The sequence below is a fragment of the Musa acuminata genome, chromosome BXJ1-2, assembly GCF_036884655.1.
Source record: "Musa acuminata AAA Group cultivar baxijiao chromosome BXJ1-2, Cavendish_Baxijiao_AAA, whole genome shotgun sequence".
NCBI lineage: Eukaryota > Viridiplantae > Streptophyta > Magnoliopsida > Zingiberales > Musaceae > Musa > Musa acuminata.
The window spans coordinates 8,089,242-8,102,620 of NC_088328.1; positions in this window are offsets into that span (position 1 = coordinate 8,089,242).

A 13,379-nucleotide genomic window follows, 5' to 3' on the forward strand; every position below is an offset into this window, starting at 1 on the left:
CGGAAAATCCATTCAAACAAGTTTATTCTTAGGGACAATTTATCATACCTAATTCCCTTCTAATGAATTTAAATTGATCTTCATTCAAAGCTTTTGTAAATATATCTGCTAATTGATGCTTTGTGTCAATGAATTCTAGAACAACATCATTGTTAAGGACATGATCGCGTATGAAATGATGCCTAACGTCGATGTGCTTAGTTCTAGAGTGCTGAATTGGATTTTTAGTAAGACATATGGCACTAGTATTATCATATTTTATGGGAATATTTTTAAAGTGAATTCCATAGTCTTCTAATGTATTTTTCATCCAAACAACTTGTGCATAGCATGGACTTGCAGCAATATACTCGGCTTCCGCCGTAGATAGTGCAACTGAATTTTGTTTCTTGGAAGTCCAAGAAACAAGTGCATGTCCTAAAAATTGGCATGTTCCAGATGTACTTTTTCTATCTATCCTGCATTCGCCAAAATCGGCATCTGCATAAGCTATTAAATCGAATTCATCAGATTTTGGATACCACAGTCCTAGATTTGGAGTTCCTTTAAGATACCTAAATATTCTTTTAATATTTTTAAGATGAGATAATTTAGGATTTGATTGAAACCTAGCGCAAAGTCCTACACTAAACATAATATCCGGTCTAGTCGCGGTGAGGTAGAGTAGACTACCTATCATTCCCCTATATGTTTTTTGATCGAAATTTTTACTATTTTCATCCATATCTAACTTAGTCGCAGTACTCATAGGGGTGTTTATTGCTTTTGAATTATCCATGTTAAATCATTTTAACAACTCTAATGTATATTTAGATTGGTTAAGAAATATACCATCACTAAGTTGTTTGATTTGTAATCCCAAAAACGAAAGTTAATTCACCCATTAAACTCATTTCAAATTCATGACTCATACATTTGGCAAATGATTCACATAGTGATTCATCCGAAGAGCCAAAAATAATATTGTCAACATAAATTTGCACAATAAGAAAATTATTTTCAAAATGTTTGATAAACAATGTAGTATCAACCTTGTTTTTGGTAAAATTATTTAAAATAAGAAAGGAACTAAGCCTTTCATACCAAGCTCTAGGTGCTTGTTTCAAGCCATAGAGAGCCTTAGTCAATTTGAATACATGATTAGGAAGAAGAGAATTTTCAAATCCGGGAGGTTGTTCGACATATACTTCTTCGGAAATAAAACCATTCAAGAAAGCACTTTTGACATCCATTTGAAACAGTTTAAAGTTATTACTACTAGCATAGGCAAGGAGCATCCTTATGGCTTCTAATCGAGCCACGGGAGCGAAGGTTTCTTCGTAATCGATACCTTCTTCTTGGTTGAAACCTTTGGCCACTAATCTAGCCTTGTTTCTAACCACGATACCATTTTCGTCTTGCTTGTTTCTAAAGACCCATTTAGTACCAATGACTAAATGGTCACAAGGTCTAGGAACAAGCTTCCATACCTTATTCCTCTCAAATTGATTTAATTCCTCTTGCATTGCAATAACCCAAAAATCATCTTTTATGGCCTCGTCAATGAATTTAGGTTCAATTTGAGAAAGGAAGGCGGCGTTAGCACAAAAATTCTTGAAAGAGGAACGAGTTTGAACCCCTTTGATGTATCTCCTATAATTAGCTCCTTTGGATGAGCATCTATATACTTCCATTCCTTAGGTAAGGAAATTTTGGAAGAAGGTGCATCCAAGTTGCTATTTTGAGGAGGAGGTTCATTTAAATTCAAATTATCAAAACCAAGTTCATCATCAAAATTATTTTTCTTTAAATTAGAAATTTCATTAAAAACTACATGAATAGACTCTTCTATTACTAAGGTTCTTTTGTTAAAAACCCGAAAAGCTTTAGAAACGGAAGAGTAACCAAGAAAGATGCCTTCATCGGATTTAGCAACAAATTTCCCTAAGGCATCCCTTTCATTCAAAATAAAGCATTTACAACCGAAAACTTTAAAATAGGAAATATTTGGTTTTTTGTTATTCCATAATTCATAGGGAGTTTTTGATAGGGATGGTCTTATTAGGACCCTATTCATAATGTAGCAAGCCGTATTTACGGCTTCGGCCCAAAAGTACTTGTGTAGACTATGTTCATTTAACATTGTTCTTGCCATTTCTTATAGGTTTCTATTTTTTCTTTCAACTACTCCATTTTGTTGGGGATTCCTCGGAGTGGAGAAGTTGTGATTTTATCCATTAACTTCACAAAAATTTTGAAAGTCACGGTTTTGAAATTCGCCACCGTGATCACTCCGAATTGATGAAATCATGAAACCTTTTTCGTTTTGAGTGAGTTTACAAAATTTAGAGAAACACTTGAAGCAATCACTTTTGTGAGCTAATAAATAGGTCCAAGTGTATCTAGTATAATCATCCACAATTACAAACGCATATTTGCTTCCTCCTAGACTTGTCGTGTCAATTGGTCCAAATAAGTCCAAATGAATCAATTGTAATGGTCTAGTGGTGCTAATTTGAGTTTTTGGTTTGAAACTAGTTTTTATTTGTTTACCTAGTTGACATGTATCGCATACTTTGTCCTTAATAAACTTTATATTTGGAATTCCTCGTACTAATTCTCTAGATGAGATCTTAGATATTAGTTTCAGGCTTGCATGGCCTAGTCTCCTATGCCAAAGCCAAGCATCATCATTTAGAGCGGAGAAGCACATTTCATTACTTAGTTCATCAAGGTTGATGGTGTAGACATTATTTTGTTTTAATACAATCATAGTTATGTTATGATTTGGTTTTTCAATAATACACACATTTGATTCAAATCTAACGATATAATCTTTTTCGCATAATTGACTAACACTCAAGAGATTATGTTTCAATCCATCAACTAGTAAGACATCATCAATAGAAAATTTTAATTTGTTACCTATGGTTCCCTTGCCAATGATTTTGCCTTGGTTGTTGTCTCCGAAGGTGACGTACCCTTCTTCTTTGCTAGTGAGCATAGAGAAATGAGATGGATCTCCAGTCATATATCTTGAGCATCCACTATCTAGATACCATCTCTTGCTCCTAGCTTATGATGGTGTATGTTTCTACAAGAAGGGATTATTTTTAGGTACCCATTTTCTCTTGGGTGCCTTAAAAACTTGTTCATCATATTGCATAGAATTGATCATGGTTCCTTAAGGAACCCAAATTAGTTTGTTCGGACTAATTTTCTTGAATGAACATTTATAAGTTTTATGTCCATATTTGCAACAAAAGTTGCAATTGCTTTGGTGCCGAACATGTAAGACGGGGCCTTTAATGAAAGTGGTTGGATTTTGGTGAGGACTTCTCCCAAATCCGATTCCACTTCTTTTAGGAACGTGACCCTTATTTGTAAGGATCATGTTCAAGGATTTGCTACCAACCTCGAATTTCTTCAAGGTGTCCTTAAGTAGCAAGTTCTCCTTTTGGAGAGATTCTAGATCATGACATTTTATACATGGAGCTAAACTATCATAATATTCAGTTTTTAATTTATCGATATCACAAGCGAGACTATCATGCTCCTTTTTTAGCAATTTGTATTTTCTACTAATTGTCTTACATTCATCAAATAACTCATGGAAAATATTTAATAATTCATGATAAGGTAAATCTGCATTAATTAAATCCATTACCTCTTCTCCGATGGCCATTAGGGCGTAATGAGCAACTTGCTCGGTGTTGGACTCCTCTTCTTCGGACGCGCTTGAATCATCCCACGTTGCCTTGAGCGCCTTCTTCTTTGATGTTCTCTTTTTGGCTTGAGGACAATCGTTCTTGTAGTGTCCCAGTTTTTTGCATTCATAGCAAATCACTTGGTCCTTCTTTTGTTCGAATTTATTTTTTGTATTATTTTTAAATTTATTCTTTCTTAAATATTTTTAAAATTTTTGAGTCAAAAGTGCAATGTCATTGTCACTGTCCTCATCACTTGATGTTCCTTTCAAGTGGTCTTCTTGTGATTTGAGTGCCATATCCTTCCTGTTCTTTGGAAGGGGGTTCTCGAGCTCGTCATGAGCTTGACATGTCATTTCGTAGGTCATTAGAGACCCAATGAGTTCTTCAAGAGGAAATGTTTTAAGGTCTTTGGCCTCTTGAATGGCCGTAACTTTTGGATCCCAACTTTTAGGGAGGGATCTTAAGATTTTAGTTACTAGTTTAAAGTTAGTAAAATCTTTACCAAGAGCTTTGAGTCCATTGATGACATCCGTGAACCGGGTGTATATGTCTCCGATGGACTCACTTGGTTTCATTCGGAAAAGTTCGTAAGAGTGCACAAGGATGTTGATTTTGGACTCTTTCACTTGGCTAGTGCCTTCATAAGTGACCTCAAGAGTTCTCCAAATATCAAAATCTGAATCACAAATTGAAACACGATTAAATTCATTTTTGTCTAGTGCACAAAACAAGGCATTCATAGCCTTTGCGTTTAAAGCAAAAACCTTCTTCTCCGATTCATTCCATTTGCTCATCGGAAGAGAAGATTTTTGAAATCCATTTTCAACAATAGTCCAAAGCTCGAAATCCATGGAAATGAGGAAGATCCTCATACGAGTCTTCCAATAAGTATAATCTGACCCATTAAACAAGGGTGGATGTGTGATAGAATGACCCTCATGTATGCCGGAGTAAGCCATCTCTCTTGGGTATCAAACCAAATATGAGAGTGAGCCTAGCTCTGATACCAAATGTTAGGATCGGAGTGACACTAAGAGGGGGGGGGGGGGGGGGGTGAATTAGTGCAGTGGATTAAAACATCAGTTTTGACAAATCTTTCGTACGATAAAAATCGAACTCGGAAGTGCTTAACTTGAAAGCGTATTCGCAAAGTTGTGCAGCAAAGGTAATGAGGAAATAAAGCAAGTAAGAAGGTTTGCAGTAATGTAAATAGCAGTAATGAAATGCAAACCAGAGATTACGCCGATTTTAAAGTGGTTCGGTCAAATGACCTACATCCACTTGCGAGGCCCCTCTTCGATGAGGCTCCCACCTTCCACTAGCAAATCTCTTAAAGGAGAAGGGTAAATACCCCTCTTACAACTTTTTACAAGTGCTTCACTCTCTTACAGATTTTCAGCAAGAAAGAAGGAGGTGAACACTAGCAAATTGAAAACAAGATTAGCTAAGACTTTTCTAAGACATTTCTCTCAATCAATTGATTCTCAAAAAGTTGTATACTCAGCTGAGAATTGATGGGTATTTATAGGCCTCAAGAGGATTCAAATTTGGGCTCCAAAATTTGAATTCTCTTTGGTTCTCGATATTGGCGGTGCCACCGCCTGTCAGTGTTTGACACTGACAGTGGATTGGCGGTGCCACCGCCCAGCCAAGCGGTGCCACCGCCAGACCCTTCGGTTCACTGGTTGGGCTTTAAATTTAGCCCAAACCAAGTCTAATTTTGGGCCCAGTTGGCCCCTAACCAGGATATAGGATTATCTCTTAATCCTAATCCTAATTACAAGTGAACTACATAACACAAAAAAAACATCCTAAGCAAGTTTTCAACCGCGAACGTCGAGTCTTGTTTCGGCGAGCTTTCCGACGAACTTCTTCCGACGGATTCCCAGCAAGCTCCCGAACTTGTGATGATTTTAACGAGTAGCAAAGCCTTCTCGGTGATCTCCGTGAACCTCTGACGATCTCTTTGGCGAACTTCCGAAAATTCTGACAAGTTCCCGATTTCTTCTCGATTGGTTCAGGCAGCATCTTCGACGATTCTTCGGACTCTTAAACAACCATCGAACTTGACTCCGGTATTCTTGCTTTGTGTTTTCTGGTTATCGTAGTTAATCCTGCACACTTAGCTCAATAATATGGATTAGATCAATTAACCCATCAATTGATTTTATCATCAAAATCCGAGATTCAATAATATCGCCCCCTAGATTTCCCAACACCTATGATCGGGATTATTTAGGATTTGTGTTTAAAGGCGAATCGGTCTCATTATCGTGATCTCATCACGATCTGATTCTCATTGCATAGATCTAAGGACATCACAATGTATATATATGCATATATGCAACAAGCAATATAAAGTGATAAATGCCAAAATGTAATAAATAAAAAGACTGCATGTCAAGTCCAACGTGCTATCACCTATGACTAGCAATCTCCCACTTGACCTAAAGCCAATCACCTATGTGTCCGATCCCAATCAGACTCCTGTGATGCTCAAAGACAATCTGAGACAACGACTTTGTCAGTGGATCTATAATGTTATCTTTGGATGGAACTCTTTCCATTGTAACATCTCCTCAGGCCATGATCTCTCTAATAAGCTAGAACCTCCTCAGAATACTTTTGATAAGACCTGGGTTCCGGTATTTGAGTAATTGCCCCATTGTTGTTGCAATATAAGGGAATCGACTCCTCGCTGCCCGGCACGACTCCCAAATATGTGATGAACTTCTTCATCCAAACTCCCTCCTTTGTTACCTCTACTGCACCAATGTACTCCACCTTTATGGTCAAGTCAGCAGTAGTATCATGCTTGGAACTCTTCCAACATACTGCTCCTCCATTCAGGGTGTATACATACCCCAAATTTGACTTGCTATCATCGACATCGGACTGAAAACTCGAGTCTGTGTAGTCGTCAACCCTGAGACTACTATCTCCATATACCAGTAAAAGATCATTAGTCCTTCTCAAGTACTTCAAGATACACTTTACTAGTTTCTAGTGCTCCAAGCCTGGATGCGCTTGATATTATTGAATCTCGTATTTTGATGATGAAACTACTTGATATATGTTTATGATTTAATCTACATTTTGAGTGATGTAGGATGCTTGGATCAGGATGAGACAATTAAAGCAGGAAAATCATGTTGTGCCGGAGGAACATGTCAGAAGATTGGACGTCGAGCCGATGGATCGGTCGACGTATTGATAGAAGGCTTCCGGCCGTGGACTAGGGCATCGGGCCAAGAAGAGCGGGTATTGTGCCAAGGATATCGGAGTTGCGGGGTCAACTGACCGATTGGGCAATAGGCTACAGGAAAGGACAATGCGCCGAAGAATCAGAAGAAGTGTCGAGGGACCAATGACATGCCGGACAACTTGGTTTATTGCTTAGGATTAATTGTCTCAATCGAAGTTTTGTGTGTGTAGGATTAACTACGATGAAAATAAGACATGCACCAGGAGTTGCGTCGGAGTCAAGACAATGATCACGTTGGGAGTTCGAGAGTTAGACGAAATTTCGGACAATCGTCGGAGGTTCTGCGGGAACAAATCCGAGAAGTCCATGAGCTTGCCAAAGAAGCTCGTCGGAACTCGCTAAGTGGATCATCGCAAGTCTAGGAGTTTGCTGGAAGTCTGCAGGAGCATCACCGAGGGTTCATCGGATGATCGACGGAAGTTCACCGGAAGCTCGCCGGAAGAAGCGATTGACGCACCAGAGCAAGTTTGTAACATCCCTCATTTCTGAATTTTCGTATAAGTTATTAATTGTAATGTAAGTATCTATTTTACGTTTTGATAAAATTTCAAAGTATGAATCTGAGAACTTATTCATAAGAGTTGGAGGATTTGTTAAAGAAAAATCTGAGGACCTATATGTAAACCCTGAGGACCTAATCGAAAATATAATAAATACAAGGACTAAATTACAAAATATACAAAATGACAAATCCCACCATTTAAGCCTCTCTGCCTTCGTTCTTAAGGAAGCAGAGAAGGCAGCTGCGTGGATGATCAGGGAAAGAAAGAAAAGAAGAAGAAGAAGAAGAAGAAAAGAAGAAGAAAAAAAAATTGGGGCTTTAAGGTTTCTTGCTCAAATCTCTTCACTTAGGGTCAAAATTCTCAAAGGCAAGTATTCTAACCCCATCCTACAGAATTATTAGCCTTTAATCTCATATTTGTTCTGAATTATTCGAAAGATTTCAGCCTAGAACCGGATATTTCTCTTGTTAGATACAAAAATCATGGATCTGAAATTTTTCGGTAAACTGACCCCTATACATTGTTCCAGCCATAGTTTTCAGTACCGAACATGGATTTAGGCAGAACCTTGTTTATTTGAAATTAGACTCTTATACCTTCCTTTTGACACTGATTTTGAAAAATTTGGACTCCGAATACTTACCCAAATGTCTGTTTCAAATGAGCCTATGGATGCTGCAAAACAGGGATCATGATTTCTGACCTTTCGATACTAAAATGCCTATAACTCCCTGTTGGAAATTCTGATTTGTACCAAACTGATTTTATTTGAAACTAGACTTGAAAATATTTCTTTTGATATATAGATTTAAAAATTTGGAATTCAAATGCCTATTCTGCTATCCGTTGATTCCGCCCTATAGATTCTGCAAAACAGTGATTTAGTCTTTGACCTTTGATTACTAAATCCATGGTAACTCCGTGTTGGAAACCCTGTTTCATATGAAATTTGTTCCATCAGAATATAGATTGATATATTGTTCGACCATAGCTTTCTTGGGGGTATTGGAGCATAATTGATATTCTGAAGTATTTGTTCGGTGTGCCACTTGAATTCTGTCCGAAATCCAGCTTTGGTCGATTTCGCGTATTCTGTTCCATTCCTTTGGATATTGAATTCATCTAACCTTCTTATTTGAATTGAGCTAAATATGATAGCTTGGAAACCCTGTATACTCTTGCTTTCATTTCATTCCAAATTTGAATACATTTGTGAGAGATTTGTTCCTTGCATCGTATTGTCTCGAAAAGGCACATGTACGTTTTGTTGTTCCGCATGTGCTTCCGATATATGCTACTTATTGTTAACACAGCACCCTTGTACTCTGGTGTTTGTGGGATTGTCTGGACCTTTGCCAGAAATGGTAAAGGGTATGTGTTTAGAGCCTGCGATGCTCTGCCGGCCCCCTCTGGCTTCACTTAGACGTGGGTGGATGGAGCTCCCAGACGTGGGAGACTTCTGTCTGGTGGTCATTCAGAAATGGATGAATCACGTTCTGTTTGAGGTCCCACTACACATTCTGTATGTTTGATATGATATCCAGAGCTTTGGTTATGTGTTTCTGTACATGCTTTGGATAAGAATGATATGATTGCAACGTCAAAGACGACGTTTGAGCTTCTGTACGGTATTTGTTATTGATATGCTCTGAGATATTTCATTCACTGTTGATATGCTTCGAAATGTTCCATATGCCGTTGATATGCTCTGGAACATTTCATACGCCATTGATAAACTCAGAAATGTCTCATTTATTACTGATATGCTCCAATTACTCTATGCCCCATCTGTTATGAACCAAGTATGTCTGATTGAAATGACCTTGTGATTCTGCACCTAATGATATTATGTCTATGAGTTCTTATATCCTGCCTTGTATTGTGAAACTTTATCTCTTTGGAAATTGCCCTATTTTGATATGGATATGTTAGTCACTTGCTGAGCTCTATATGCTCACCCCGTTTGTTGATAAATTTTTCAGGATAGCGTATCGCTTGCTTAAATGTTAAGATTGGGCTGAGGTAGTGGAAAGTTAGAAGATTTTGGGCAGACCTTTATTAGCATATATGTATTTGTTGTATAAGCCACTCTGTATCTAATGAAATGTTGACGATGAATCTAAACCTGTGGATTTTGTGTAAGTTAAAGGATCCCTCATGTTTAGGATTTTGGAATGTTAAGTTAAATTCATGTAATGATATGAACTTATGGTAATCGTTGGTTTGGTGACTGCATAGACTTCCCCACTTGTGAATTTATGTTGTGGTTATTATTTTGATGAGTTGAGTTCAGATTGTATGAATTATCGAGTGATGTGTGGTATGTTTATGAACTACACAGGGTTATAAATTTGTAGACTATAGAGGTGAAATTTTGATCTGAATGTTTTCTTAGTGACCTCAAATGTGTGTTTGGATCCTGGATTAGTTGTGATGAAAATTTTAAATATCATGGATATTTTGAGGGGCGTGACAAAGTTGTAGTAAATGTCTTAGGAAATATCGTAGTTAGCACAATGATTAAGTTGGAAATGGGAGGTGATCCCATTAACTTAATCTTGGGGCAATTGGGCCCTTGAAAAACCCAAATTGGGCCGAATGGATCAACCCATTCGGACCCTGATTTCTGCCAAGCGATTGAACTGCCCAAGGCAGGAGGTTGCAACGCCTGGTCTCAGTCTCCGAGCGAGACTGGGAGGTGCAACCGCTCCAGCCAGGCGGTGGCACCGCCTGGGCTCAGTCTCCGAGCGAGACTGGGTGGTGCAACCTCCCCTGACAAGAGGTGGCACCGCCTGAGCTCAGTCTCCGAGCACTGGCTGAGCGGTGCAACCGCCTCAGTTAGGAGGTTGCACCGCCTGAGCTCGTTCTTCGAGCTCTGGTAGGAGGTGCAACCGCCCCTGACAAGCGGTGGCAGCACCCAGAGGCTCAGTCTTCGAGCTTTGCCAGGCGGTGCAACCGCTCTAGCCAAGCGGTGGCACCGCCTAGGCTTAGTCTCCGAGCGAGACTGGGAGGTGCAACCGCTCCAGTCAGGAGGTGCAACCGCCTGATCCCGGAATTTCGGGAATTGACAGTTTTTAGCTCTAAATTTGAACTGGGTTGGGGCCTATAAATACCCCACCCATTCAGAACTGGGTTGGGGCCTATAAATACCCCACCCATCCTTGCTGTCATATAAACTGTGATTTTGCTATCAATTCCCTCCTCAATTCTCTCAAGTTTTTGGTGGAAATTACGTCGAGAAACCGTTGTTTCTTCGATAACAATTCTACTCTTACAAGACAGCACATTCTTGCTGCAACTTCCACTTATTTCTATCAAACCTTTGCTATCATCTACCACAGATCCAAAACTTTCATCTACAGCCCTAAAACTCCACCAAACCACACCCTCAAACTGCACCCAAAATAGCCACAAAACAAGCCTAAACCGTAGCCTACATCCACTGATCTACCAATCCTTTCGACCAACACCTCTCTCAACCAATACATGCCTTTAACCCGACAACAAAAGAGAGATCTTAACATCATAGATTTGGAGGCATATACTATGGCATCTAAGGAGGCAATCAATGCTAAATTCGAAGCTTTGGAGGTGCGAATAGAGGATAAGATTCGGACGCTCTTTACCGAACTCAGATTAGGCCGACCATTAAGCCCGAAAAAATCATATCACGGAGAGAGCTTTGCCCAATCGCACTAGGCTCGAAGAGATGAGTTCTAAGGGAGGGGAGGCTCTATGACTGAACCCAACTATCCATGCATGAGAGTGGACTTTCCTAGATGGGAAGAAGGAGACCCGATTGGTTGGATCTCGCGCGCGGAGCGATATTTTCAGTACCACAAAACCGGGGATGCATTTATGGTGAAAATTACAGCTATACATCTTGAAGGGGATACTATACAATGGTTTTACTGGTTTGAACATACTTATGGAGTCCTTTCATGGCAACAATTCAAAGAAGGACTGTTGATCCGCTTTAGACTAACCGATTACGAGAATATTGATGGACAACTAGCAAAGATCCGACAAACTTCCACCATTCAGGAGTACCAAACTAGGTTTGAAAGGTTATCTAATCAAACTCATGATTAGTCTAAAAAACAGCTATTGTGGACCTTCATTGAGGGCTTGAAGCCGGAGATCCGAGGAGAAGTTAAAGCGCGACAACTGTATACGCTGATGGCAGCCATCTCTTTCGCACGACATCAAGAGGAGCAATTGAACCATGAAGCTCGGAGGACTAGGGTCGCTCCTCAACCAATAATATTGAAGCCCTCAGCCCCCCCTACTATCGACCAAGTCCCTACACCAAAGAGGTTAACAAGAGAAGAGCTTCGGGAGTGATATGCGAAGGGGTTATGTTGGCATTGTGATGAGCCGTGGAGCCGTGAGCATCGCTGTAGTAAAGGAGGACTTCTTATGATTGAACCGATAGAAGAAGAGGTCATTGAACATCCAGAAGAGAGCCTTGAACATGAAGAAGAAGATGCAGAAGAAGAGCCACAACCGACTGAAGTTACGGTACATGCACTAGCCGGCTACTCAAACCCGGAAACGATGAAAGTTGGAGGCCTTCTCAAACAACAACCGATCACTGTTCTCATCGACACGAGCAGCACTAATAACTTCCTAAACAGGAAGGTTGATGTCTATATGAACTTACCTATTGAGAATTGTACCAGGTTTGTCGTTAAGGTCGCCAACGGATGGATTTTGAAGTGTGATCATAGGTGCCCGCAGGTGAAACTGTTGCTGTTGGACCAAGAGATAATTACAGATTTCTTCCTCCTCCCTCTTGATGATCATGAGGCCATACTCCGAATTAAATGGTTGATGACATTAGGTGATATTTCTTGGAATTTAATGCAACTATTTATAAAATGTTACAGTAAGGAGAAACAGGTGATACTGCATGGGAAACGTGAGGGCGACGTAACGATGATTTGCACACAACAAATGGAGAAGGTTTTGCATAAAGCATGCAGGGGCTTTTTGGTACAACTTGAGCAGAAAATTAAAGGAGAGCCAATAGAATTTGAAGTTCCAAACCTATTTCCTTTGCTTGCTGAATTTTCAGATATATTTGACGAGCCGCACAACCTACCTCTTACTCGTCGGCATGATCATTGTATAATAATTTTTCCAGTCAAATCTCTAGCAAATACTCAGCCATATCGGTATCCACATCTCCAGAATGATGAAATAGAAAGGTGTTAGAACCCTTGCAGATTCTAAACTTGGGGTTGATCTCTTTAGGGGATCGGCCTCCTTGGAACTCTATAGGGGTTGCTCCCTCCAAGTTGCTGCTCAAAGGCTGCAGAAAAGATTCATCTATTGCTTATGAAAAGAGAAGGAATACATGGCTATTTATAGGGCTTCTAAACCCTAACTCCTAATAGGACTCCTACTTAAGACTCTTACTTCTAACCAACTCCTAATAGGACTCCTACTCAAGACTCCTATTCCCTTACAACTCCTAATTCTTCTCTAAGAAAAAACCTCCTACATGAATGCCCCTCACAATTAGGACTCTCCTAGCTAGAGTCCTAACAGAATGTCCCTCTCAATTAGGACTCTCCTAGCTAGAGTCCTAACATTTTTACATGAATGTCCCTCTCAATTAGGACTCTCCAAGCTAGAGTCCTAACAGACCCGCCCTCTTCAAATCAGCCTTGTCCTCGAGGCTGATGATTCATGAATTCTGGGAATTTGATCTTCAAGTCGTCATAGTTCTCCCAAGTGGCATCTTCTTTTGGTAGGTTCGCCCACTGTATTAGCACTTCATTAGTGGGTCGTCGTCGTCGAGTCACGATCCGTCGATCAATAATGGCACTTGGCTGGGTCTGGAGTTCTCTTTGGGTAGTCATATTTGGTGGGTGGCTTTGGGCTGTCTCCAAGCACCTGTTTAAAACTTTCGGTTGG